This window comes from Pezoporus occidentalis, unplaced genomic scaffold, assembly GCF_034315485.1.
Source record: "Pezoporus occidentalis ecotype Australia unplaced genomic scaffold, CSIRO_AGI_Poc_V1 ctg17, whole genome shotgun sequence".
NCBI lineage: Eukaryota > Metazoa > Chordata > Aves > Psittaciformes > Psittacidae > Pezoporus > Pezoporus occidentalis.
Window position 1 is genome coordinate 4427966 of NW_026913531.1, and position 26599 is coordinate 4454564.

General features: G+C 40.8%; 1 protein-coding gene across 7 annotated transcripts in view; it reads right to left on the reverse strand.

The window, feature by feature from the left end:
* The window catches only part of OSBPL8 (oxysterol binding protein like 8), a 94198-nt gene extending 71384 nt beyond the window's left edge, over positions 1-22814 (reverse strand). For all 7 annotated transcript variants that reach the window (XM_062613792.1, XM_062613793.1, XM_062613791.1 and 4 more), the window contains exon 1: positions 22684-22814. The gene's annotated coding sequence lies outside the window, so the exon portion shown is untranslated. The remainder of the gene's footprint in view (positions 1-22683) is intronic.
* Between the last annotated feature and the right edge of the window lie 3785 nt (positions 22815-26599).

The window sequence follows — 26599 nt, forward strand, 5'->3', positions numbered from 1 at the left end:
ATTCTTCCTGCCCAAAGATGACAGGCTGAAAAAGGTTTAAGAAAGCAACATGACAAAATTTAAAGGCAGGGAATCCCAGCCTTTCTTCTAACAGCTTTAGAAGTTTTCTTTCACAACTGTAAAAGTACTACTAATTGTTCCCTCCTTACCCATATAGAGGTCAACCATATAGAGGTCTGCATTACAAGCCAATATGCTCCTATTAATATCTCAGTGTTCTGCACTGTGATGAGGGGCCACAGCACTCCCTGTGGTTTCCAATCTCTCCTTTGGCAGCTGTATGAAGCTGCAGTGTCACACACTCTTCTAGACACAGCTGAAAGGGGTAAGAGATTACTAGTCCTCCACACCTCGTCCTTCCCTCCTCTTTCCCCATGGCAGCTGCTGCCCTTCTGACCTGCCCACAAGCCTCTTGTGTCAGAGGGACCTCCACTTCTGTAAAGTATTTCAAACATTCACTCTCAAAACGCAGTCATTTATACTGAACTACGTGATGGGACTTCATAATCTGCCTCTCTGCCTGTGGGTCTGGTACAGCAGTGGTAAACAACAGCTGAGGTCCACCTCCTAACCCACCTTCATTCCAACCATAACAGCCTGTGGGCTGTGAGCCACAGGCTCACTCAGCACTGGCTAGAAACCACTGCAGGAAGTGAAGAGAGCCAAGCCAAGGCATAAGGAAAAGCAATGTTGTTGTTAAAGGTTTTTTTTTTTAATGAAAAAAGAAGATCAGTCAGCACAGATGCTTCCACAGACAAGATGGATATACGTGGCTGGACAAGTCCTTCCGTTTCTAAAGGCCAAGTGGAACCAGTTGCCACCCTGAGATATGAGATAGATCTGGATTTCCTCTGTGCAGAACTTTCCAAAACAAAACCCTCACTTTTCCTAAAAGGAACACTAACTTCTCTCCTGTTTTGCCCTTGACAAACATTATTGCCAAATACATCAAGGTATTAAAAAGGGGAAAAAAAGGACACCATTTCAAACCTATGAAAAGCACTAAGCGTATAAGAACTAATTCATTATGCTGGAAAAGCCTCAAGAAGCAGACACTGAAAGTCTAATACTCTAAATGATGCAGAATACTGCCTTCACAATGAAGCCCCTCTAAATGTCTTAGTCATAATGCAATCATAGATGCAAAAATATTTTAAGTCTCTTGTACTGGTCAACAATACATATCAGTTTCATAAGGAATAAAGTTTCAGAGACTATTCTGAGATTACATACAAATTATTGCAATTTACCATACTACTGCAGATGAGCGAATTGCCAACTCCCAAATGAACTGTATGCGACTAGATAAGCGTTCTTTATTGAAGTAAAATAAGTTGGTTTAAACTACTGTAAAGTTTCTGTATCTCAGAAGCTGCAGTGACTTTGCTTGGACAGATGCGTACCATCAGGCAGGCAGTTCATTGCCACATCAAAAGCTATTGCAGCCAGTTTCCTACATAGCTTCTCTCTGAGCTCACTTAAGCAAACACAAGCAAGGTTCCATATTGTCACAATTCCAGAATATGTACATGGCCAAACTGTCATTTTAAAGCATTTTGCTTACTAAGAATTTACAAAAAAAATTGCAGTTTTAATCTGAACACCAAACAACTGCCTCAGGCTTTAGAGCATGTATTACTTATGTCACACTACCATTTTGCTTAAAAAGTCTCTATTGCTGGGTGATGGACAAGAACATTTATCCAAGGCTGTACCAAAAGACTACACAATCCTCTGCTTAAGGAGGGCCACCACCTCCTTTTCTTACCTACAGTCTCCTTCATCTTGGCAGGAGTTATGGGCACCTGGAGAAACTGGATGCTCACGCTCCTCAAAAGTGATCAAATCTTGCTCAGTACTTTCACTGACAATGAACACAGATCCAAAGCAATTAAAGCAAATTTAAATTAATACCATGTTCATGGCTTTATATACCCTCTGAATTACCCAGCTGCAAAGGTCTCAATATGCAGGACAGGCCACACTCAAAAATCAACCTCCCAAAAAAGGCCCAAACCCATACACATTCAAATGAGCAGAAAATTGTAAACAGGTGACCACAGGTGACCTGCAGTATCAGATACTTGGTATCATACGAGCTTCAACACAGCCTTCCCAGAAATTACAATAACTAACCAGACCACATACTGGTCCTTACTTTTCTTATTACATCTCTTAACTAATAACTGCCAGTGTTTAACCGTAAGCTCCCTTGAGTACATATCCTTTTGTTCTGTATCTATATGCTACCAGGTTCAATTTGATCCAAATATGACTAGGGTTCTCAAGTTCAAAGCAATATAAGCAGTTAATGTTGAATAAACAGCATGTTGAAGGGGGAGAGAGTCATCTTAATGCACATCTACAGCAAAAAGGAGAAAACTAGATTCATAAAGTGAATAATGTACCTCCAAAATTGAGTCAGTGGAAAGGACCCATTTTCCAAGTGGCAAATCTACCAGGATTTTAATCTTTCCTTTCCACTGTGTGTTGCTGTTCCTAAGAACTGAAAAGGATGGCCAACTCATTTTAAAAAGAGCTGAAATACACCTTAAGAGCTCTTTACAATTTTCATACCTATTGAAAGGATACTTTGGGGTGCAGCAGTTGGTTCTGTGCACTGGAAAAAAGCAATCTCAAAATATGACTTGGGTTACTCACTCACTAAGACCTGCCCAAGAACAATACTATGATTCAAATTCCAAGTATGATGCCATTCAACCGCATTCATTCAGAAATAACACTAGACTACAGGCTTCCAAAAGTCTAACAGTTGAAATAGTTTCTTTGTCAGCAAGCACTGCTGAGGAATCGCATTCATGTGAAATAAGACAGACCATCTTTCACCCCTTGGAGCTCCCAAAGACCTACCAGCAGAGAATCACTTTTCTATACCCCAGTAGTTTAATTTCACCAAACTGAGATTACCTCTCTGGGATTTACCAGTGAGAACCAGGAACACACTTCACAGGGGCTCAGCCAAGAGCATAACCACAATCCTGATTTCTGCTATAACCCAAGATATATAAAACAGGAAAAAAAAAAAAAAAATCAGTGCATACTCAAAAGTATAAAAGAAGACTTAACAATGACAGCCAAGTCTCAGTCGAGCTGCAATTAGCTGCAATAGTGTTATGTTATGTATACCAGACTTTCATGAAATGAACTTTGAAGGATTCAAAGTGGATATTTCAAACAGTAACTTAATGTTTACTCTCGTACAATTTCTTATTTTGGCAGCAATGTCTCTTCTTGATATTAAAACGGAGTTGATGACCTAAGAGATGCCCTTCATCTGGATTTCTTTTGGCTACTGCTGAAAAGTACTTTCCACAATTTCAAGATACAGGATATCTGCATGAGAATTTAAGAACAAAAGGTCAGAGGAGCCTACCACAATAGGAAAAACCCTAGAAATTCTAACTTAGAGCAGCGCAGGTTCAAACAAGCAGCAATAGGATCTGGCTTACACATCATGGTTTATTAAAAAGGTTTAGAAAGTCTAATTTAGAATTCCATTGTTTATGCCAAGTTTCAGGGTAGTTTTTTTTTAACACTTTACTGCTTGCCTAATTAAAATAAGCTGATGAACTTCTGGATTTTTAGGTTTCATTACTATTCTATATGTTTGCAATTCATGATCTTTCATAGGGTTTTTTGGGTGGGTTTTTTGGGGGTCTTTTTTGGGGGTGTGGTTATTGGTTTTTTGTTATTTTGGTTTGGGAGTTTCTGGGAGGCTATTAATAGAAAGTATTGGTTTTGTGGGTATTTTTTCATTGTTTTGTGGTAGGGGGATTTAAGTCATGAACAAATATTTCAAATACCCTTGTACAGGCTTAACAAGGACTAGTGATTTCAGCACCAAAAACCCAAGCTTGTCTTCTGAAGCAACTGAGCAACTGCTGATCAACTTCGATTTGGAAGTACTCCTGGACTCTCACATAGCTTTTATTTTAACAGGATGAACCAACAGCATTTAAACAATACAACCTGATTCACAGGAACTGTAAATTATTGTCATATTGCAGACCTGGCAAGTGACCTAGAACTAAACCTCTTGCTTCCCCACCCATTTCTAATCAACAAATTACATGCTCCCCCATGACATTTCTTTGGGTGAGGAGAAGCACCTAACCTGCCACAACAAGCGGCTAAGGAAAAGACAGAAGCATCATGAAGTGACAACTTCCCTGCTATTCACAGCCTTCATAAATCAGCTCAATGTTAGGTGACTGCTCACACTATTTGCAACAATAAATGAGCAACTTATAGAAAAATGTTTTTTGCCAGCTTTTCAGAGCTCAAAGACAGCCCTCAAGCAAGGAGTTAAACACGTCTGTTCCCAAAGCTACCCAGTCTCTGAAGAGCAGAATGCTTTTTGCTACTGGGAGGAGACACCAAAATTCCCTGCAGCAAGAGTCACATATTACCAGGATACATTTAATTTTTTGCTTCAGGGACCAATACAGAAGATACTAAATCCATTCAAGCAGAAAAGAAAGTATGTGTCATGGTTAGGAGGGGTTCTGTTCCCTGACAACCAGGGAGCGGTTGTAGTCACTTCATACAGCACAGGCAGGAAAACAAAGTCTTTACACTTCCTCAGAAGGTCTTTGAAATGCTTCAGAGAGGAAAAAAAACAAACCCCTAGTGTCCTCGACAAAGAATTATCCGATTCAGGGCCAAATACGTATTTAATGGAGAAAGCGTCTCCTCCTGCCCTTCCACCAGCCTACTCAAGTACTTGGAATTCTCTTTCCCATAAAATGGGTTGAAGGGGCTATCAGATAGCTTAAGCGTGTGATTTAAGATCAGTGCTATCCTCTCAGCTGTGCAATCACACAGACTGTGCGATCTGAAGTTCTGAATCCCGCTTCCCCACCACCCTCTATCCATCCCCTCAATGCTCAGCTAGTTAAATCAAAGTACATGGTGCAGGTTGTGAGGGACATCACACAGTTTGGGAGCTCAGGGACAAAGGGAAGACAGACACAAATGCCTGAAAGGAAGGATGCAATGTTTGTGAGCTCCAACAAATTCAGCTGGTGTTTTTACAACAAATAAGGGAAAGTATACTTAAAAGAAATAATGTATTTATTTTTAAAAAGAGAAAAACTACATCCTTCCCTTCACAGCATCACCTCATCCCAATATTGTCACCGAAACTGACAAGAGTCATCAGTTTAGTAGCATTTTATAGCTTACTTTCATATTTTAAAATCACATATGATACCAATACTAGTTTACCTACCAAGATAATATTAGCATAAAGCAATTCAATACCCTGTATCTCTGCCACAGCAGTTAACTAGACCTTTAAGTATTATGTTACACATTTTATTCCCTTGAAGGCAGCTTAAGCATGTATTTCAAAGTCTAGCATTTAGGAAAAGAAGGAAACACCAATTTCTGTGTTTCACAATGTAAATGGAGCTGGGCAGCAACAGCTCAGATCTCTGAGCTGTAACTGAACAGAAATCTATGTCCTAACTTACTCATAGCCAAGAGCCTGCTTCCTGGAGCACACTCCAACTCTGACACTCATTTTCACATACCGCTCTGAGGTGTCAGGAGAAGGAAAACTGAATGTACCAGTTTAGATCTCCTGCAGGAGCAGCTGTAAGAAAAACTGGCACTACATGTTTCCAACCATGTGCTATGCTAAAAGGGGGAACTGGAGAAGTCTCCTGTCCTGTGTATTCAATCCATTATTAATCAAGTGTCCAGAATGAATATCCAAAACCAGCGGTCACAGATACAAACCAGTGAACTTCAGGTATACTATACTTACCACTAGAGGCTTTAACTTCTAAATACTCCCATTTCTCCAAGAAAGACTGCACATGTAATACTGATTTCAATGAAAGCAACAAGTGGGCAGAGGCCCTTAAATCTCAAAAACACGAAGGCATGCATATTTTTTCTTGTAAGAGGAGATTTTGTTCCCTGTTTTGCAGACCTCAGCAGAATTCAGAAGGATGAGCTGTCCTCTCTTCCTAATGATTATAACTTAAGGAGAAAAAGAAAAAAAAAGCCAGTAGTACTTAATGCAATGGCGTATTTTACGTGCCCAAGATAGCTTTTAGAAAGTCTCTGACATCCATTAACTTAGGCCTTTGTATATCCAGATTGTCCACAGCTCCCACAGAATATGAAATTAAGACCTAGTAACTCCAGCAGTGCTATTAACTTCATAAAATACCAGATTTTAAGCAAATAGCCACTTGGATATTCCAATGTCATTTATAAGCACCAAGCTTTAAAATAACCGAGAAGCTTATCCATCAAAACCACATAACCAAGATAAGCATGCCAGCCTTCCAGTTACATCATGAAGTAATAATTTCCTCCCAGGCAAGTTGATAAGTTATAATTAACCTTCATAACCCTGTCTTCGGCCTTGAACATTAAAGCTGAATTCAGCCTGGAAATCCATTAAAATGCTAAGCAGTCTATCCACTTGGGAACTGGAGAATGGCATACTGCATTCAAATAAAAAAAAAAAGCAAAGCACAACTGTCTCCTTAGACACCTTCAAGGATCTGTTAGTAAAAATCATAAGTCATAAATAAATCACTTTTTAACAAGAACTCAAGATTTCTTCAGTTCTCCATGAAGACCCTGAAACATTTAAGGTTGATGAAGGGAACTCTCATATTGGCAAAACTGCAGGTTTAACATAAAACAATAGGCATAAAACAAAGGATAAAGATGGGCTAGGTGGGCTATGAAGTTTGATTTTACCTTTTCATGCTTATCTGTAACAACAGATTTTATTTGCATCAATAAGGGCCAAAACTTATTCTCAGCTTGCACAGCACAGTTCACATTCACAGAGCTAAATTTCATTCTCCCCCATTAAGGTACATTGATTCATTCTGCCTTTTGGAAAGCTACTTAAAACTTATGTTTCCAAATCTGCTTTTTCTATGGTCACCATTTTTAAATTACTATGAAAATTAGGCAGGCAGATAGAGAAATGAAAATTTCAGGGCTAACTGCTTCTTTCCTAGACATGAAAGGCATGGAAAATCCTGGGCTACAATACTTAATTGCAAGGTAAGGCTTCAGACTGACCTCGCAACCAACAAAAAATCTAAAAATTGCAAGCTTCATTAAAAAAATATAAACAGCACATTTGAGAGTGGTAAAGTGCCCTTGGAGATCACCTCTGTAAATCCAACTGGCTTTAAAATAACAGGAAACACCACAAAACTACAAGCAATTGTATTTTTAGTAACTTTACAATGGGCATTACACTTCCTCTTACAAAAGAAAAGTCCATGTTGGCCTGCCATGAAATTCAGATGCACGTGGATCTCCAGCTGATTATGAGGTTTCTTTTCAACCCCTTGGGTTTTATTGCAGCTAGGGCAGTCACTGTTATTCTGTTATCCCACCACAAATAATGAAGGAAATAGAAGATTACAGTCACATCCCTAAATAATTAAAGGAACAAAAGACTGTAGTAGACCAATGCCCAGCCACTTACCAGAGCCTTTCAGAGTACCAAGACTCTCAACAAGAGCTATTCTGCACAACAAATATGGTTACAGGTGCAGACCAAAAAGCAGCTGTAGGTTTGCTTCAAAGTAAATTACTGTCAGTCCTGGCTTCCACGTTTTCCCATTTCAGCTTGAAATTTGTATTACACTAAAAGATCAAGCCAGACACAAAATCTGCTCTTTTAATACTATTACAGTTTTCCTGTGTTATTCTGTATAGGAGGCTGCTGCATCCTGACAACAAAAGAAAAAACTGGGTATCTTTATAGCTTCTTGTTTCATCTATTCTTTCACATTAATCATCACTACTTTGTTTAGTGTCAGAGCAAATAAATTCATGGAATTTTTTCCAGTTAAAACACTAGGTAGAAACAGAACTTCAACAGAAGGAAATGTAGGTAAATTATTTTCTGATTCTCTATTGTATCTGATCTGATTATCACCACCCCACTCAGTTTTAACACCAGAATTCTGATTCCAGTGATCTGCGTATTGGATCTTAGAATAACTTCATTCATTCACTTCTGAGTTCAGTGATATTAATTTTATGTATTTTTTGACATTTCTTTACAAATATAGACAGTACATCTGCTCAACAAGCATCTATCGAGGTAGTCAGACAAGTCTGAATTAGCTATGCATTTTGAAAACAGCCCCTTTATGAAGTGTCTGAAAGTCAGTACCATCTCCATGTCAAATTAAGACGTATTTCAAGCATTTAACTCCTGTAAGGAGTCACACTGATTGCCATCAAGTGAACCTTGACAGCTTTGCAAGCAGTCGTGCTGTAGATGGCAGTGTTCTACACAGCTCACTTCCCTACCCTAACGTGGGGCTCAGGAGTACAATGCAGAGAATATACTGCAATGCTCCTGCAAGAATCTCCAGTGCAAGTACTTGCAGACCATAGTGTGTCTAGTAAGAAAGCATACAAGGTGAATTAATTTGAAAAACAAAATCTTGGTCCATTCTCAGCTGACTAAAGACATGTACCATAATGGCAATTAAACAAAATTTTAAGTTCTGCAGATGAGGTAACATCCTTAAAACAGAGACCTGTAGTAAACTGTCCCATGGGATTTGAGCACAGACATTTTACTTCAGCTAACCAAAAATCAAAGCACCTTTTCTGTAACAACCTTAGATTCCTGACTAGAAAGCACTTTTCTCATGTAGCAGGGTACATCTGGATCTTCTGGGCTTCCAGTTTACCTAGAATCAGGGCACAGGCATTCTAGAAAATACTGGCCTGCAGAGAAAAAAAAAAAATCTGAGTTTCACACAACTCCTTTCTTTAAGATGGCTCTAGTCGGTTAGCAACACACTTTCCATGTAGAACCTCCCAAAGGCAGTCACTTTTGTCTGAAAGGTGACTTTGCCCACTTCATGATACACATGGTATGAGCTTCACAAAAAAGAACCACTGCTCATTCCTGGAAAACCAAAGTGACATGCATTCAGGTATATATTAAATATATTAAATATCTAGAAGAAAGGGAATTAACTAGAGTTCTTTGAGAAAAGCAAAATTTGTGGTATCACTGCTCCTACAGATCTGCTGCTGCACATGTCAGAAACTGAATGAAGAGCACAATTATGAAAATCCCATGTCACCATCATGGTGGGTTCATAATTATTTCATAATAGGCAGAAAAGTGGCTCAATCACTAGCAAGTCAATAGTTTTAGAAACCACCTTGGAAGCAACTTTAATGATCCATCAGCTAAAAACTCTCATAGCTGTCTGCCTCCTTATGCACCTCAAACAAAGTACATAAATGCTACTCAAACAGGTTCTCCCAGGACATGGAGCACACAAGTTTCTCTTCATGATGTTCAAGACTAATATTTCCATTTCCTATGAAGTACAGCCTTGCTTCTCTTCAGGTTGAAATTATTGGTTTTGCTACTCAGCAAAATATCTGCTGGGAACTGCAAGAGGTATGAGACATCAGAAATAATGATGGAGAAGTCAAGACATAATAACATGGCATCTTGAGTAAGTCTGTGAAGATAAAGTCCAAGGCTGCAATGGAGAGCAGACTGATACCATTGCATTCCACGAGAGTATCAGTAGCAGGGATCCTACCAGTGCTGGTCCTAGCAAATAGATTTATGTTGGTAACAACCTCCCTGGACACAGTACTGGAAGGAGTGGAACATTACTCTTTTTGCTTGTACAGCTTATGCTTGCAGGAATTTGTTTGGGGAGGGGGAGACACTTGCTGACATTCCTTGCTCCGCAGCTTCTGCCACACCGTTACCATAGCACAATCTCTGCAAGTTAAGCAGCAAAGATTGCCATGCACAGGATTCAAGCAGGGACACTGAAAATTGCACAACAGCAACATACGTGTGTATGTTGGCAAGCTCAAACCAGCGTACACCTGTATTTTTCTCATGAGAAAGAAAAGCAGAACAGAGAAGAACGTGACTACATTTCTGAGCTGCTAAAACACGTAGGACAGAAGTCAAGAAGAAAAATAAACATGCTATCATATGCTAAAGTGAAAGAAGAAAAGAGGTGCATGGGACTCAAGATAAAGGTATTATGGACATGAAAGAAGATGATAAATAAGGCAAGGTGTGTGATGTTAAACAATACAGTTATCCCAGCAGAAATTTGAGACTAAAGCTGAGATAGAGGAAAGGCACTTAAAAGTGTCAGACAGTTATAACTGTTAACAGTTAATGACACAAAGCAAAGATTTATAGGACGGCTACATCAGGACAAACATGGAACTTCTTTTAAACTATCTTTCTAAACACATAGAGTAAACTTAAAGCTTAAAATTAAGGTCCTTTCCAACCCTAACTATGATTCTATGATCCTGTGACAGAGAATAAGCCCACTGCTCAGAGCTAGGCAGACTTTCATTCAATACAGATGGCAACAGCAACTTCATTACACAAGAGGGCAGACGCTAAGCGAAGTTTGAAAACTCTCTCTACTATACCCATAAGTGGTAACAGAAAAGCCCCATCATCTCCTCCTCCAAGACTCAATTTTTGGGACCCTTGACACTAGAAAAGGGGCTGAAGATTCAGTGGAGGTTTTCAGGCTGCAAGTTAAAACCCAGGTAACATACACAGACACACACACCTTCTTCCTTCACTCAGGTCTTTTCCCAACTTTTCACCAACATGAAACTCATTTAGCAATTGCTTTTCCTACTCCAGATTTTCCACTATCTGGGCTGCCCTGCCACAGAACACACACTGCAGGCTGTGTAAAGTCAGCTATAGCCAGCTACAAGTCATGAAAACCACCAGCTGCTCCCTGACGAAACAAAACCCACAAACAAAACCCAACAAAAATCCACCTCTCTTTCTTCCTTCCATCCAAGAGTTCACAGCTAGAGGCTCAAATTCAAACACCATCTTTATCAAGACACTATATTCAGAAAATCACACTACAAGTCAAGAGCTTGCTTCTCCAGCACTTCCCCTGGCACCTTAAAGCCATATGAATCACAACATATGCTACTTATTTTGCAAGAAAGACAACTGAAGCTCCTTAGGTATGCATTTTCAAGACAGAAATATCCACTAAGCAAGCAGTTCAGCTTTTAATCACCTACAAGAAACTAAAAGTCAAAAAAGCTCCAAACCAAACAACCACTAAACTGATGAAATGAAATTGATGGTTAACTCTGGAAAAGTAAGCTTTTTTTTTTTTAACCCACAAAAATGCCTACAAAGGGCCTACAATGAATAATAATCCAGACTTACCTGCAATCTCTCCAGCAATCTTTCAGCTATCACTTCTGCACGCTATACAATGACAGCAGTGTCAGGTCTCTGTCACTCTACTCTCCCCTGCCTCTACCATGCCTGCTAGCACAATGCTCTTGTACATATGAAATTCACATAAAGTCAACTGCCAGGCAGCATTCCATATTCAGAACTTTTTTAAAAAAATTAGTAACTCATTGTGTTTAGTCCATAGTTCTCATGAACAACACCCAAACAAGCTACCCTTTACACTACTTAAAATGCAAGGAGCTTCCTGAAGTTTAAAATTAAAAACAAAAACCAAAAGACCAAGAAGTTTGAGAGGCCTGAGCCTTGTGATGCTACTAAGCAACGCCAAGTGACCATGGTGCTACACAAGTTACTGGTCTTTTTTTCCCAAAAGCAGACTAAGCCATGCAGTAGTGTAATTTTTCTCCTGGATCTTCAATAACCTAATGCGTCAGGTATTGTTCTGCTGAAGAACAACAAATATATGGGACAAAAAGATGATTTTTAACTGTTCACAGCATGAGAATTGTCATGCTGGTTAAGAGGCATAACGCAGAGGCATCTGCAGAAGCATAATGAATTCCTGTATCTGTAATACGAGGAAGGACTCCTCCACAATTTTTAATGCAGAATAATTAAGGAACAGAGCTCAGAAATAAACCCACATTAAGGGAACAAAGAGCTACAGTGCAGGAAGATAAGTAGAGCAACATCTGCATTATATTTTTCTGAGATTCCTATTGGCAAATATTTAATCTATATAGTACGTAAAGATATATAATTTCTCTTTTTGAATTAAAGACTACAGGTGATATTCAGAAGCATTCACAGAATAGAACAACTGAAACAGTGCAGCCGAATGTTGACTTTTGCCTCATTCTATTCATGCCTCGGTTCCATCTATGCTGCTTATATTACAATTAATAAAACAGTATATTTACATTACAAGATAACAGAAGTCCTGTTCATAAAATGGGCTGTATTTACAAAAGTGATCTGTTGTTGACAGGGGAAAGTGGTTTAAGATAAGCAAAAAGTCCACCAGTTTTCTTCATTTAATAAAGAAGGAACAAATATAATTTGATAATTAATAAAATACAGTCACAAATTATGCATAAAAATTCTGGTTTGGTCACTTTTTATTAACAAAAGAAATATATGTACTCAATAAAATACTACAACATACATTTATTGATTTATTATCCTTGGAAATAAAGACCACCTACCAGATCTCTAATATTCTTTTTCATATAAACCAAACTCTGTTTGGGAAGAAAGTAGAAACCAACAATAAAATATACAAGGACATCTCTTTTTAAATTCAGGGAAGACAAATATTGTTTATATGCCAAAAACAAAGGGGAGAGAAGTACTAAAGCTTGCTTTAATCCAACGAGAGCATGTTGAAAACCACAGCAACACAATTTGTAACCTGTGAACTGACAGTGAACCAGAACAGAGGTCGTCTACAAATCTATAAACAAAACAAAGCAAAGCAGAACTACCAAACCCCAAACCCTCTCACACCACAGGCCTCACTTCCTTACACCAGTTCTTAGTTTACAAAAAAAAAGAAGGATGCTTTCCTGTTCCAAGTTGAGAACCAAATGGAGCTGATGACACTGAAAGGAACTGATTATTAAGTTCAAAAGAAAAGACTCTCGTTACAGCATAGACAGGAATATCAAGCACTGTTCTTTAAAGCAGTGACAGTGTGTATAGTTAATATTTAATTCAAGCAGCTGACATGGCACAGTCCCATCTGTACACTCTCAGGTTTATTTTTCATCAGTTTTTCCCTCATTTTATAAGGCAGCTCCTTGCTCTCCATTCTGTTATCTACCTTGATTAGCATGTATAAGCTTTCTACTCGATGCTTCTTTGCCTCAGCAGGCTTTTTTAATGGAGAACTTCTATCACCAAGAGAGAATATTCATTCTTGTTGATGATTTCCAAAAATCAGTCTTAAAACTTCTCCTGACACTCAGCAATTTTGTGCAATATTCAAATTGATAGAATCATCATTTGTGTAGGGGAGGTTTCTTTTAGCTTGCAAATATCACAGGCCTTAAGCTGTCTTTTCCCCTGATGATTTCCTATCACTACTATTCTAATGTCGTTCTGTGCATTAAGGTCTATCCAGTCCTTTCTCAAAACAGCACAGGCTATTGACAGCAAAGTGTAACTACAGTCCTATCTGCCAGCTAGAATCAAGATACTGTTTGTTAAAAAACAGCAAGCAAATCTTTATATGTAGATTAGCACAGGGCCTGTAATTCTGCATACAAAAGAAGATTCAAATGTTATCTTATTAGCTCCTCTCTGCAATCACAAAGATTACATTTTAATTATTGATGAGATTTTCCTTTGATCACAGAAGGGACATTACAAATTGTAATTTCAGTACAGAAAATACTGTTCCACAAATCTTTCGGCCTGAACACCTCACAATGGACAGCCTAATAAAACCTTTAGTGTCAGTTTTGAAGCTAGAATTACTGGCTTAGAATTGCAACTTCTCATGTATTGTGCAGACTCACTTTTTTTTTTAAAGACACTAATCAAAGCAACTATCTTCAAAGTCTACAATTTGCATCATGCAGATTAATCAAAGTTGCTTTGCTTATGCACATGAAAAGATTCTTTTTCTAAAGGAAACTGCAAATAACATGAAAGACTTTGGTTGAGTTACCTTGAAGACCTAGCTGAGAGCCCTACACTGAGGATTGCCAGCTAGCAGTTTACAGGAGCTTATCTGCTTCTAATGTGTTATTAGTACACTTGTGTTATATGCACAAATATATGCATGCACACACGTATTATTTTCTACATGGTAAGCAAGTCTTTGAAGTAAAGCAGATACTAGGCACTGTCTGTATCATGTATAGGCAGCACATACCACTGTCTATGTAACACAGGCAAACATGTATTTATAAAAAAAAACTGAAAAACCCCAATCTTCTCCCTCAGCTAGTAGTTCTCTGCAGTGTCTGAGGTATCTGGAAGAAACACAAGGTTATGACCATGCTCTCTTCTAAAGCTGTCATCTTCTGAAAACAGCTAAAACCATGATTAGTCAGATGGTACCTAGAATTTCAAGAAATGAGACAGAAAATTCCCTGCAGCAATTTAACTGTGATCTGTGTAGGAGACCAAGGCAAGAGAAAGATGGTAAGTAACCAAGGAGACTGGTACAGGTAGTGTAGCTGAAATAGCAGGAGAAATTTGAGAGGTCATAGAATCATAGAATGGTTAGGGTTGGAAGGGACCTTAGAGATCATCCAGTCATCTCTCAAAAGAAGAAAAACTACAGCAATCCCAATTGTCTTTACCTCAACAAAACTAACAAGCAGAAGGCCCTCCCCATCCTACTTACACAGCAGAACAGATGGAAGAGAAGCAAAAGGGCCACTTCAGCATTGGCAGAATAGATGCCATTAGGTTAGGAAAGCAATGCAAGTCATATTCACTCACAAAAGATACTCCTCCGTTAGTGACGTGTACATTACATCCACCTCAAGTAGGTTAGACATCATCTACAAAAACCATGGCCAGATGTGAAGTCACACTAAATTAACCCCATCTGCTGCTTCAGGAAAGAGTTTAACAGCTTTTCTCAATCCTCCTTCTGACCCCTCTCTCCTCCACATTACCGAAACTTTCATAATGTTCCCTGAATTGGAAAAGAGGATGACCAGGGCAGGGGAGAATATAATATCACAGAGAAGCACAGAGCATTGTAAGTTAATTATAAATTCTCCCCATAAGAAATGCAATTACCAGAAGAGCACATACCTTACTTAAAGAAATACTAAAGGTCAGACATCTGGAGAGCTGGAAATCACTTACTGATCCTGAAATTTCTTTTGTAGACCTTGGATCTTGGCTCCCAATGCAAGATCTAAATGACTTCTGATAAAGACCTGTCTCCTCCCCTCCCAAAGAGGGAAAAGAGCATTAAAAAGAATGAGCATTAAAAGAAGAGAGCTTTTCTGCATCTTCTCCTGCAGCATGACCACGGATCTCGAAACATCCAGTACCTGAGTGTCCAATAGTCCTTCAAAGAGCAGCGCAGCAGCTTCCATGACTTGTGGAAAACAGCGTAACACTGGCATTACTCAGAGCATGGAACCCCTTCCAAAAAAGACCAAACCCAAAACTATACATCCACCTACTCAGGGGAAAAGAGGTTGCTTCCTAAAGTGCTTGGTTGTCCTCACAGGCTCTCTTCAAATGAAATGACCGAAGACTGAAACAATGCCTCCCCAGGCATCCATTCCACCTCCAACCAGCACCACTCCTAGAAACTACATTTAGTTTAGCTGCTACTTGCAATTCCATGGAGCCAGGCACACACAGGAACGCAGCTTCATGTTCAGCAGCCGGGGTGCAGGTGGCAATACAGGCAAGGAATCAGCACTACTGCCATATTCCTATACAAGAAGCACAATGATTATTTGTGCCAGTCTACAAACTGGGAGATACATCAAAGATAAACTGCCTAAGAACACATAAATGAATGAATCAATCCATCAAGCAAGCTGCCTCATTTTCATGCTACACATGAGGGAGGGGATGAGGGAAAGGAAAAAAATTAAAACTTTCAAACTCAGTCAGGCCCAAGTAACATAAACTGCACTATATGCATGAAGTCATAATTCATTTTCCACACACTGCACAGTCGATTGCACTACTCTAAATGGATATTTAAACTGGCTCAGTTCAATTCGGAGACACAAATAAACTTGTGATTGCTTTCCACTGGAAAAGATACTGAAGGAAACATGATGAGAGCTCTCAATTATGGCAAAGAAACTGCTTGCATCAAAACCCTTATAATGGAGCTCTTATCGGACAAGGGTAAAGTCACACAAGGAAGGAGACTGGTGCCTTCTTCTAGAGCCACGATAAATATTTGTTTTCAGGATGCAGTCCTTCTCTTAGACCAGTTCTCCAGTGATGAACAATGGTAAACTCACTCTCCTGGTACAGGACGGCACTGCAGGATTCAACTCCCACAGTTGCAAAGCAACAAACTGCAGTTTATGCAGGCTCACTGGTTTAATGTCTCAACAATATCATAATTACCCCTTCAGTGCCAAGAACAGTATTAGCTTTATGCTGCGTTAAGGTTCACAAGTAGCACTAGAAGCTCCACTGCGAACAAACTCCTCTCGGTGCATCCCACCTCGGTGCACGCCCTCCTCTTGGTGGCATCCCACCACATGAGGAACAAGACTCCTACCCTGCTCCTTTCCACCGCATGTCCCCACGCATGGCAGAGGATGCTGCAGCAGGTCCCTCAGGCAGCCAACTCTGAGGTGCGTCTGGAAGGAACGGCTTGCACAGGGGGTGACAAACTCATGTGGATTTATTTCAAAGGCTTTACATGGCTGGAAGCAGTATTTCCCTAACTCTAGGCAGTATTTATACCACCTGCAGAAGCATCATTTCAAACACTGTCGTGGTTTAAACCCTAGCCAGACAGCTTGTTCACTCACTCCCAGTGAGTGAACAAACACTTGTGCTAGAGCCTGCTCCAAAGGCAGAAGAGTGCCCCATAAGCAGGTATTTACATCAGAATTCAACATGCAAGAATAATATTATGCTATTTAGTACCAAAAATGGTTCATATCCATCACCACATATCCTCACACCAAGTGGTCTTTCCCATTATATTGCAAATAGACAAGGGAAGCTAAGCTTTCAGGTAAACATGTTTCTTACTGCGTATCACTTTAGGAGTATCTAAACACAGATCTACAGCATCATTATGCTTTTTCTAAAACTTGCAAAGACTGCAAGACCATAAAATCTCAATGTATTAACTAAAAAATCAGATCAATGCAATATTAAGCAAATGTTGCCCATGTTTTGCCTAAAAAAAGTACTCAGTTTGCATGTAAAAGCATCCTTTTTACTACATGTCTTCACGGTAATTAGGAAAAATAAAATCATTGTAAAATTTCCAGCAATGCACCTTGCTGTGTACCTGGCAGTAAGTGTTTCATAAATCTTACAATAACACATTTTGCCTTTAGATACTACCAGGAATCTTTTATAATTCATGAATTAGACACCAACTGAACCTTTAATTTACCACATAAATCTCCTATCAACAACATAACCTTTTAAGTAGCATCATCTAGTTATAATTAATAAGCTGTTTGCTTTAACTCTCCACATCATCTGTAAGAAATACAACATCTAAAGAACATCTTTTTGAGGGGAAAAGATGCTAACCACTGAGATGAGGCCCTCAATAGGTATCAGAAAAAGACCTACTGTACAGGAGAGAAAGCCAAGTTTGGAATGATGCTTCTGCCATTTGAAGAGTCAAGCAAGTCATTTACATGTGTTGTTCCTTACTTGGGAGGGGAAAGGACAAGTAAAAAGTATCCTTTAGTTTATTAAAGCCATTCCTAAGATGAAGCAAACCCAAGCCACAACTCGGTTTATGAGACCACCCACTTCCTATCAGCTTTAAAAACATGAATATTAAAACCAACCTATTTTCTTCTGATGGACAATTCCTTAAATAGCTAAAGCTGTCAATCAAAAAAGTCACCTACAACTTGTAAGCTTCCCCAAGCTTACAAGAACATTAAATTCAATAAAAATACTTTATCACATATTTGAATGACCAGTAATATAGCTTTTCACGTCCAAGCCTTTTAAAAAGCAACCCACTGGTCTTTTAAAATAACTTTCAAAATACTATGGATTCTATTTGCAGGCAAGCAAGAGATAATGTGGAAGAAACAGTTTTCCCTTATCTCAACTGAATAGTTACATTAACAGCTTCTGGAGTACTACAACACAAACACTGGGTGACGGGATTATTGCACTGGAAAATATATTAACGTACAGACAGCATATGAATGCACCCAAGCTTGGATGCAAGGAGAATGAATGGTTGAATGAATAAGAGGACAATCAGATACACACACTCCCATATTGCGTCACTGGAACCTAAGAACTTCCAAAGAGACAGATGCAACGTTCTTGGTGGATGAAGGATCAGTGCTGCACCCTGTGCTGAGGGAATAAGCTGCGATAAAACCTCACATCCACAATTGAGAGTGTAAAGAAAATAAGGCTTATTTATTCCTCCCCAACAGCTGAAGTCCAAGCTACTTCCTCAGAACGAAAACTGCACTTCCCAAATGCCTCTTACCATCTGTCAAACAGTTTTAGCTGCTCTCAAGAGGCTTCTTATGCTACTATATATGTTACATCTGCAACAGATTTTCTTGTTGTAGAGTACAGATGGAATAAAACATTGTTTTATAACAAACACAGCAAAATACTGCACCGGATTTCAATTGTGTACAATCCAGAACCAGTTAAATGAATAAAACACTTCTGACTAACGTATCTGCTGCTAGTCAGTGCCCTATTATGAGCACTGTTCCCTAAACATTATTTGCTCAGTTTATGGGGTTCAGTACTTACTTACACCTTCCTTTTAAAAGCCAGTGTCAGTCCTCAAGTCATCAAGCTCCATCAAGTCTCTCTACCATGGTATGAAATTACAAACATGAATTGAGACAAATTACCAGAAAAAGCTGGCAAAGCGTTTGTTTTAAGATAAAGCAACACAGAGCTGCTTCTACTGCATCTAAACTGACGGAGCTTCTTAGGCAGAGAAACCACCTCCAGGACCGGAAGTTCATTTATAAAAACATTCCCAAAAATCTTCAAGGCCAGAGACAAAGCAAGTCCACAGACAAAGCAAGTCCACAAGCAGCAACAATATACCTCCTCTACTAACTCCCAGCATCATGAAAGTGTCAGTTTTTCAAAGTCACTATTTTTTCTACTTTCTGGTTACAATTAGACCTTGCAATACCTAGACAATTTGTGAAAGTCACATCAGTCTCGATATTTGCTCACAGGCTTTCAACAGAAGCAAAAGCCTTACAAACTTCTTTACATTGCTCCAGCTGTAAACTCCTAGTATGATTTTGCACTCTATATTAGTGGAAGAGCTGTACGCAGCAGAGGGAAGGAAGGAAACTATTGACGGACTGTTAAACCATGAGGTTGTCAACTTCACACAAAACACAAGACAACAACAAAAGAAATCACTCAAGCAAAATCCAAACCCAATCCTCTAACACTAATCAAAGGCTTTGGGATAAAACTTTTGTTGCTGTGGGGGGTTTTTTGTTTGGTTGGGTTTTTTTGGGAAAAACAAAACACCAAACCCACCACCAAGACTGTGCCCATTGCTTCCTGTATCTTAAAAGAGATACATTTCTGAACCATATTACCACCGTTATAATAAAAGTTAATTGTAAAGGCTAAGAGAAAAGCCGTATCAACTCAGCACCATTATGACCACATCAGAAGGAAGGGTGGAGTTCACTCAGTATTGTTTGACATTTAGAAGTAGTATTTTTTGTTTCCTCACCAATGCACTGAAACAACCTAGGTGAAGAACTATGTTGTTTCATTTCCTGTAAGAACAGTGACTGTATAAAAACCCACCTCAAAAAGCTTTCAGCTACTGCTCCTCTCCTCCCCAACAGTACCTCTGTCATAGAAGCAAGATCTTCATTAATAGCATACTGTATATGAAACACAATTTACCTGACCAAGATTTCCATATTACAGTTTCAGAAATGGGATCACCAGCTTCTGTGTTTGCACTGTTTCTAGCACATTGCACGCACTGAAGAAAACCCACACTTTCGGGTAGTAAGGCTGTCCTGTTTCCCAGAAAACAGCTGTCACTATTTCTTCACCGAAGATCTGTTTCTGTCTTCCACCACAATTCTCTGGTTTGTTAAACACTAAAACTTGTTCTCCTGTGTTTAATCATAAATTTGAGTAACCTTTTTGAGCAGACTCATTAAAACAAAACAAAAACCCCACACTGCTTAGCCCATTGGGAAGTTTTAACTCCATGATGGCATGTAATTTCTGCAGCAAATTTATTTCCTGTTCTGAAACAGCAGGCCAAGAGGCTAATAGATAACTTATTTGACAGCCTAAAGTGACAAAAAATTCACAGTATGGGGAGGGAGAAAGGAGAAAAACCCCTTTAGAAAACTCCCCAGAATGCTCCAGCAAATAGAAGTTGTGAGAAGCACAGGGGGGAGCAGGTGGCAAAATAGAAGTCAATGAAGTGATGAAAGCCTAACTGACTTGATGGAGTTTATTAAAACTTGGCTAAGTGATCTATGCAAAGATTTAATGGACAGAGAGGGGGCTGGAACACAACTTCACAGAATACTAAACATGCACAGGTAATAATACAGATAACTGCACAAACATGTCTTTGAAAGCATAGGAGCAGGCATAAGGAAAAGGGTAGGTACCACATCATCTGAGACCCTTCTTGACCTCTTCAACAGCATTAAAAGATAAAAAGTCTAAAAAAGAGCAATTGCCAATAAACTTCCCCCAAAATTACTTTTTAATAATTTTAGCAGTGGCAGAATTATGAGCTGGATGGCCCTTTACTAAAAAATCAGTTTTTAACTAATTTCACAGAGCAGGATCTTTAAAAGGAGCTCTTCCCCTGACCCACAATTAAAGTAGGAAAACAATCTACAACGTGCCAAGTCTAAGCCACATCCATCTCAACAAATTCAGCTTACTTACAACACGATCTTAAGGGTCTTTTCCAACCTAAATGATTCTATGATCTTTACAACAAAGGATAAAAGAAGCCAAAGAGCCCACAAACAACCACAATCACACATCTCTCTTCTCAACTAGTTTCAATTTTGCAGCAAACTGCATTAAAAATACATCTGGAAAGGAGGGCTCTACAGCTGAAAAAGGCATATATTCACAAATCAAATTACTTCAATGCTCAGGAGTTTTGATGAAAAACTAGTACATGGCTAAAGCAACAAACATTCTCACAGGTTTGCAGGGAACTCTAAAATGAAACAGCACACAGTTTCACCAGTCCTTCCTACAGCTACTTAATAGCCCACAAGGGAAATCATGTTCTACTCCTTTTCCCTCCATCATTTAAGGGCAGTACTACATCAACTCTAAACTAGCTAAAGAACAGACCTGACAAAGACAAGTGGAGGGCAACACTCCACACACACTCCTCCTACTGCCCACAGTGTTTGCTGTGGATAAACAACTCACTGTAACAACAGTCTTTTAAAAACTTCAAAAATTGGGCCGTTATTAAACAAGCATCAGCTGGGCCTCAACTGTGCTAACACTTCATCATCATCATTATAGAACCATAGAATGGGTTGGAAGGGGCCTTAAAGATCACCAAGTTCCAACCCCCCTGCCAGAGGCAGTGACATCTTCCCACTAGACCAGGTTGCTCAAAGCCCTGTCCAACCTGGCCTTGAACACTGCCAAGGATGGGGCAGCCACAGCTTCTCTGGGCAACCTGTGCCAGTGCCTCACCAACCTCACACTAAGGAACTTCTTCCTAATATCTAATCCAAGTCTACCCTCTTTATGGTTAAAAACATTCCCCCTTTTTACATGCCCTTGTAATAAGTCCCTCTTAACATTTCTTGTAGGGCCCCCATGGATCAAACAGAACTACATTTATTGTGAAGCTGAAGTAATTGCAGTTAAGAAAACTTGCAGATGAAAATCAGCAGTTTTTAAAGGTTTCCTGTCTTCAGTCCCAAGAACTGTTTTGTTTGGACAGTAGCTCACACGCAGCAACATCTCCAGTGACATACACACATACTGATGGCCTTCCTCCTTTCAGAAAAGGAAATCTATAACGCACAATTTATGAAGACACTTCAAGCTTGAAGCCCAGCTGAATTATCATCGAGTATGTTAACCAAAAAGCCTTTAGACAAGCCACAAACACACTCTTCCAGAAGCAAGCCATGTATATAAAGCCTCCTAATAAAGATACATTAGAGCAGCTGGCAGCAATAAGGGACTAGCAGTAACAGTAGGGATTTAGGTTTCATTCCCCAGGGCACTGCTAAATCAGCAGTTTCTTCCCAGTAAGGAGCCTACCGACAAGCAAAGGAGCTAAATTTTAGCTGCACTCAGTACTTAACCCGGCGGTTTCCAAACCGCAGCTTGCGGATCCTCACGAGCCCAAGGTGTGAGCAGGGCAATCAATAAAAGCAAATCGACCGCGAAGTGGCTTCCAAGTGCCAAGCCGAGGCGCGCGGCTACACGGAGGAGCTTCGGTCTGAGCCCACCCCGGGCCCCGCAGCTGGGCGGAGACCGAGCAGCGACCGGAGTCGCTGGAGAGCCCCCGGCTCCACCACACACACACACACACACACACACACACACACACACGCCCCGGCCAGAAGCTCGCGGCAGCACCGCCTCAGCGTCACCACAACCCAGCCACGTCCCCAGCCGCGACGGCTGCGGCGCTGCCCCGGACCCGCCGCTGCGGCACGGGGGAGAGCTCCGGGCCAGGGCCTGGCGAGGACCCCCCGCCCTCCCGCCTAGCTCTCTCTCACCTCTCCCCGCAGCAAGGTCCAGCGGGTTGCGATGACTTGGACCCCTCCTCTTCTCCCCTCTCCGCGGCGCGGGCTCCGCCTGCTGTGCACGGCACCGACCACTCCTTCCCCCCGGCACAGCGCCCAGTCGCCGCTTGATCCGCTCATCCGCCGCGGCAGCCGCGCACGCAGGCGCGCCGCGCCGCGCCCCGCCCCGTCAGGCGGTGGCCATCAGCGGTACCGCCCACTGCAGGGCGGTGTGTGCCAGCCCCCCGAGCCCGCCGCGGGTCGCCGGTAGCGGGGTCCGTGAGGCGGCCCGCTGCATGGGCGGCAGTCGCTGAAGGAGGACGGTTGAGGTGGTGGAGGCTGCGGGAAGCTGAGCGGCTCTGGGTCTGTGAAACGGCTGCGGGGGGTGAGGGTCCAGAGATCCTTCCACAAGGAACAGACGAGAAGATATAATCCTGCGGGGAAAGCCAAAACTTACGAGGAAAACTGAAGGAGATCTGGCTGTGAGAGGGCTGCTAAAGCTCACAGTGTTCGAGCTATGCTTCTAATAAAACCCTTTTCTTGCAAGTAGTGCTATTCTTTCAAGTGGAGACTGAAGGGTGCAGAGCACTGGAAAAAGTACAGTCATAAATACCACAGCAGCATTGAATTAATCATCGAGTGTGGGTTTAGGTAATAAATTAGGCAGCCAGAAAGTAGTAACAATGGAAATAAAACATGCTCTGAGGAATGTCCGTAAACCAGCAAAGAGACCTGGTTGCCAATTAACATGCCAAGAGGAACCCCGCTCTGGATATTTTGTGTTTCCATCACAAAATGTGTCCTCACAGTTTTAAACATCGTTTTAAACATTTCAGACATTTAAACATCTTGTTTAAACCTTACCTATGTTACCATATTTAAAATGAGATCCATGTGAACCCCAGTTTTTCAGCACCTGCCAGCTGACATATCTGAGAACAGTCGCTAAATGCTGAATAACTTCTCAAAATGCTGAGCATCATTTTATCACTTATCCCAAGGCAAAGTATTGTCAGTACCTTCAGTACAGACCAGCTAACTAGTGATGCAGGGAAGCTGTCAAAGGATTAATGTTTCCAAGTCTGAAAATAAGCCTTCTGGCTCCATCTATTTTTCGTAGAATTATCTGCTGTATCTCAATTATGTGGCAGTGTCCCGAGGAGTCCATTATCTTGGGCTAATGTTCCACTCACTATCTTTTCACTCTGTTCCTTATATAATCAGAGTTAATTAAAAGGCTGAGTATTCTTTCCTCAGTACTTTTTAATACTTCCATAGAAAGATACATATATATTCCTGACTGCAGAAGATTGCTTTTTCCCCTCAGCAATGAGGTATGAAATGTTGAAAAATACAGAGACCAACTTTGCTTTCTTCGTTATATATGCAGTTTCTTTGTACAAAGCTTTCTATAATTAAACAATACTTCTCCCCAAAAGAGGGCCTTGGAATGAGATAATTCACTCCAACAAGAGTTAAACTTGCAGGTTTTCTTGCTGTAGATCTTGAATTCACAAGGCTGGTCATGGTCTGTCGAATGGACTGAGTCTCAGGTTGGGAAGCAGTACTGCTCATGTGTGCAACTCATGACTCATTCATGAATATCTTGCCTTGTGAAAGAGCAATTCTTTCAAAGCTATTTTCAAGGACACCAGATTTCACGCTTCCACACTTTGAGAGACTCATAAAAAGCCCCGTGGAGTTCTTCAAGTCATGCTAAACAGCCATGGACAGGTCACAGTTCCAGATGTACAAAGTGCGTGATACCAGGCAGCTGTGTGCAGCTGGGAACTGGTTCACTTCGTGGGTACCCCTGGTGAATCCATGCTATGCATTTTGCTTCTCCTGGAGCTCACCAGTAAAGCCCTGTTACTCATTCCTTAGAGTGTTTCCTGGGTTTATATAGTTCTTTTATTCCTGTCTGTGACTGAAGCGGGAGGCTGGCAGCATACTGAAACAGCAATAGTTTACAGAGAAGCTCAGGCATCTGCTCTGACATTTTCATGGGTTGTACTACGCTGGATTATGTCCAGAAATTTTGCATTTTAAAGAACCTCTTATAGGAAAAATGGGGACAAGTTACCACAAAATATCATATTTTCAGATTTGAGGACACAGAGCACTGATGGGAGTTTGTGCCTCCCTTCTTGGGACTGTCAGGTAGAAGAAATACTTAACTGTCACCATGTCATGGTTTAAGTCCAGCCAGTAACTCAGAACCATGCAGCCGCTCTCTCACTCCCCTCCCCTTCCTCCCCCCCACTCCTGGAGGGATGGGGAGGAGAATCGAAATAATGTAACTCCCACAGGCTGAGATAAGAACAGTCCAGTAACTAAGGTATAACACAAACCACTGCTGCTACCACCAGTAATAGTAATGATGGGGAAATAACAAGGGAAGAGAATACAACCACTCACCACCCGCCAACTGATACCCAGCCCGACCCGAGCAGTGATCTCGCCCTTCCGGGTAACTGCCCGTGGTTTATATAGTGGGCATGACATGCTGTGGTATGGAATATACCTCTTTGGCTAGTTTGGGTCAGGTGTCCTGTCTCTGCTTCCTCCCAGCTTCCCTTCCTCCCTGGCAGAGCATGAGACTCAGAAAGTCCTTGGTCAGAGTAAGCATTACTGAGCAACAACTAAAAATATTGGTATTACCAGCGCTGTTCCCAGGCTGAAAGTCAAAACCACAGTGCTGCAGCAGTTACTAAAAAGGAGAAAAATGACTGCTACTGCTGAACCCAGGATACACCACAAATACATGCGCTAGGGAAAACATTTGCCTGCATTGTATGCATCTGTGACGGGGTATAAAACAAGGTGAGGCCCACAGATAACAGGGAAAAAATTATCTGTGTTTCCTGTAGGAATACTACAGCTACTGACCTCTATTAATGGCATGGGAAGGCAGGAAAAAGGATGCAAAAACGGCTGTGTAAAAGGGGAGAAGCTCTTTTCCATTTCTGAAATAGGCTTTTAATAAGGGTTTCTTTCCACCCCCTTTAAAACTGTGGGATTCAGGTGACTTAAGGGTACACCTGATGTTTGAGGTTGTCAAGGAGCAGCACAAACAGGATTGTTCCCTAAGGGGAACATGAGCTGGGAACCGAAATGGATAACTTAGGTGCCAGGGCAAGGACTTCACCATCCAGGACCTACTCCCACAGCACCTGAACAGGACAGACCTAGACAGAAAGGTCCCATTCAGCCAAGAGGTGAGATCATAAGGCAGTATCAGGATGAAGGGAAAAATCCAAGGTGAGGCCAGGAACAAAATACTGCTACTGTGGTTAGGATCAAGTCCAGCATAGCAGTACGAACAAGCTGAAGTCAAGCCACAGGTTGAGGCCTAAATCAAGAGCTGCTATGGCGCGGGTATAAATGAATTGAGAAGCAGTACTATGCTAACAGAGTTCAGGTGATGAGTGGAAGCCTGCAGCTAAACTTAAATAGAGCTCCTAGCCCATGGGTGTGAATAGAAACTTCAGGGGAGACTGCTCAGGGCCATTAAGGCTTATTAGTGCACTCATGACCCACACAGTTCATCTAGTCCCTTTATTCCTTACAGGACAGAATTTACAATAATACCCTGAAGCAAACTTTTCTCCTCTGCTACATACAGCTGCCCTTCCTGGTTCAGCTCTTGCAAAACGAAGGGTGTGTGGGAGCTTATGGCAGTGCTGCTATCTCACAGCTCCTTCCCAAGCTCACATGTTCTCTACTGTGTTCAGAAGACAAGATAAAGTACTTTAGAGCTGAAGGTGAACAACAAAAAGGCAGAATGTTTTGGTTTGTGGTTGTACATATCTTTGAGGCTATGATTAGGGCTGGTAGATGCTGTAGGAATACAAACAAGCTCTGTTCAGAATAAGAAGATAAGAAAATTTGCATTATTCTCAGGTAACAT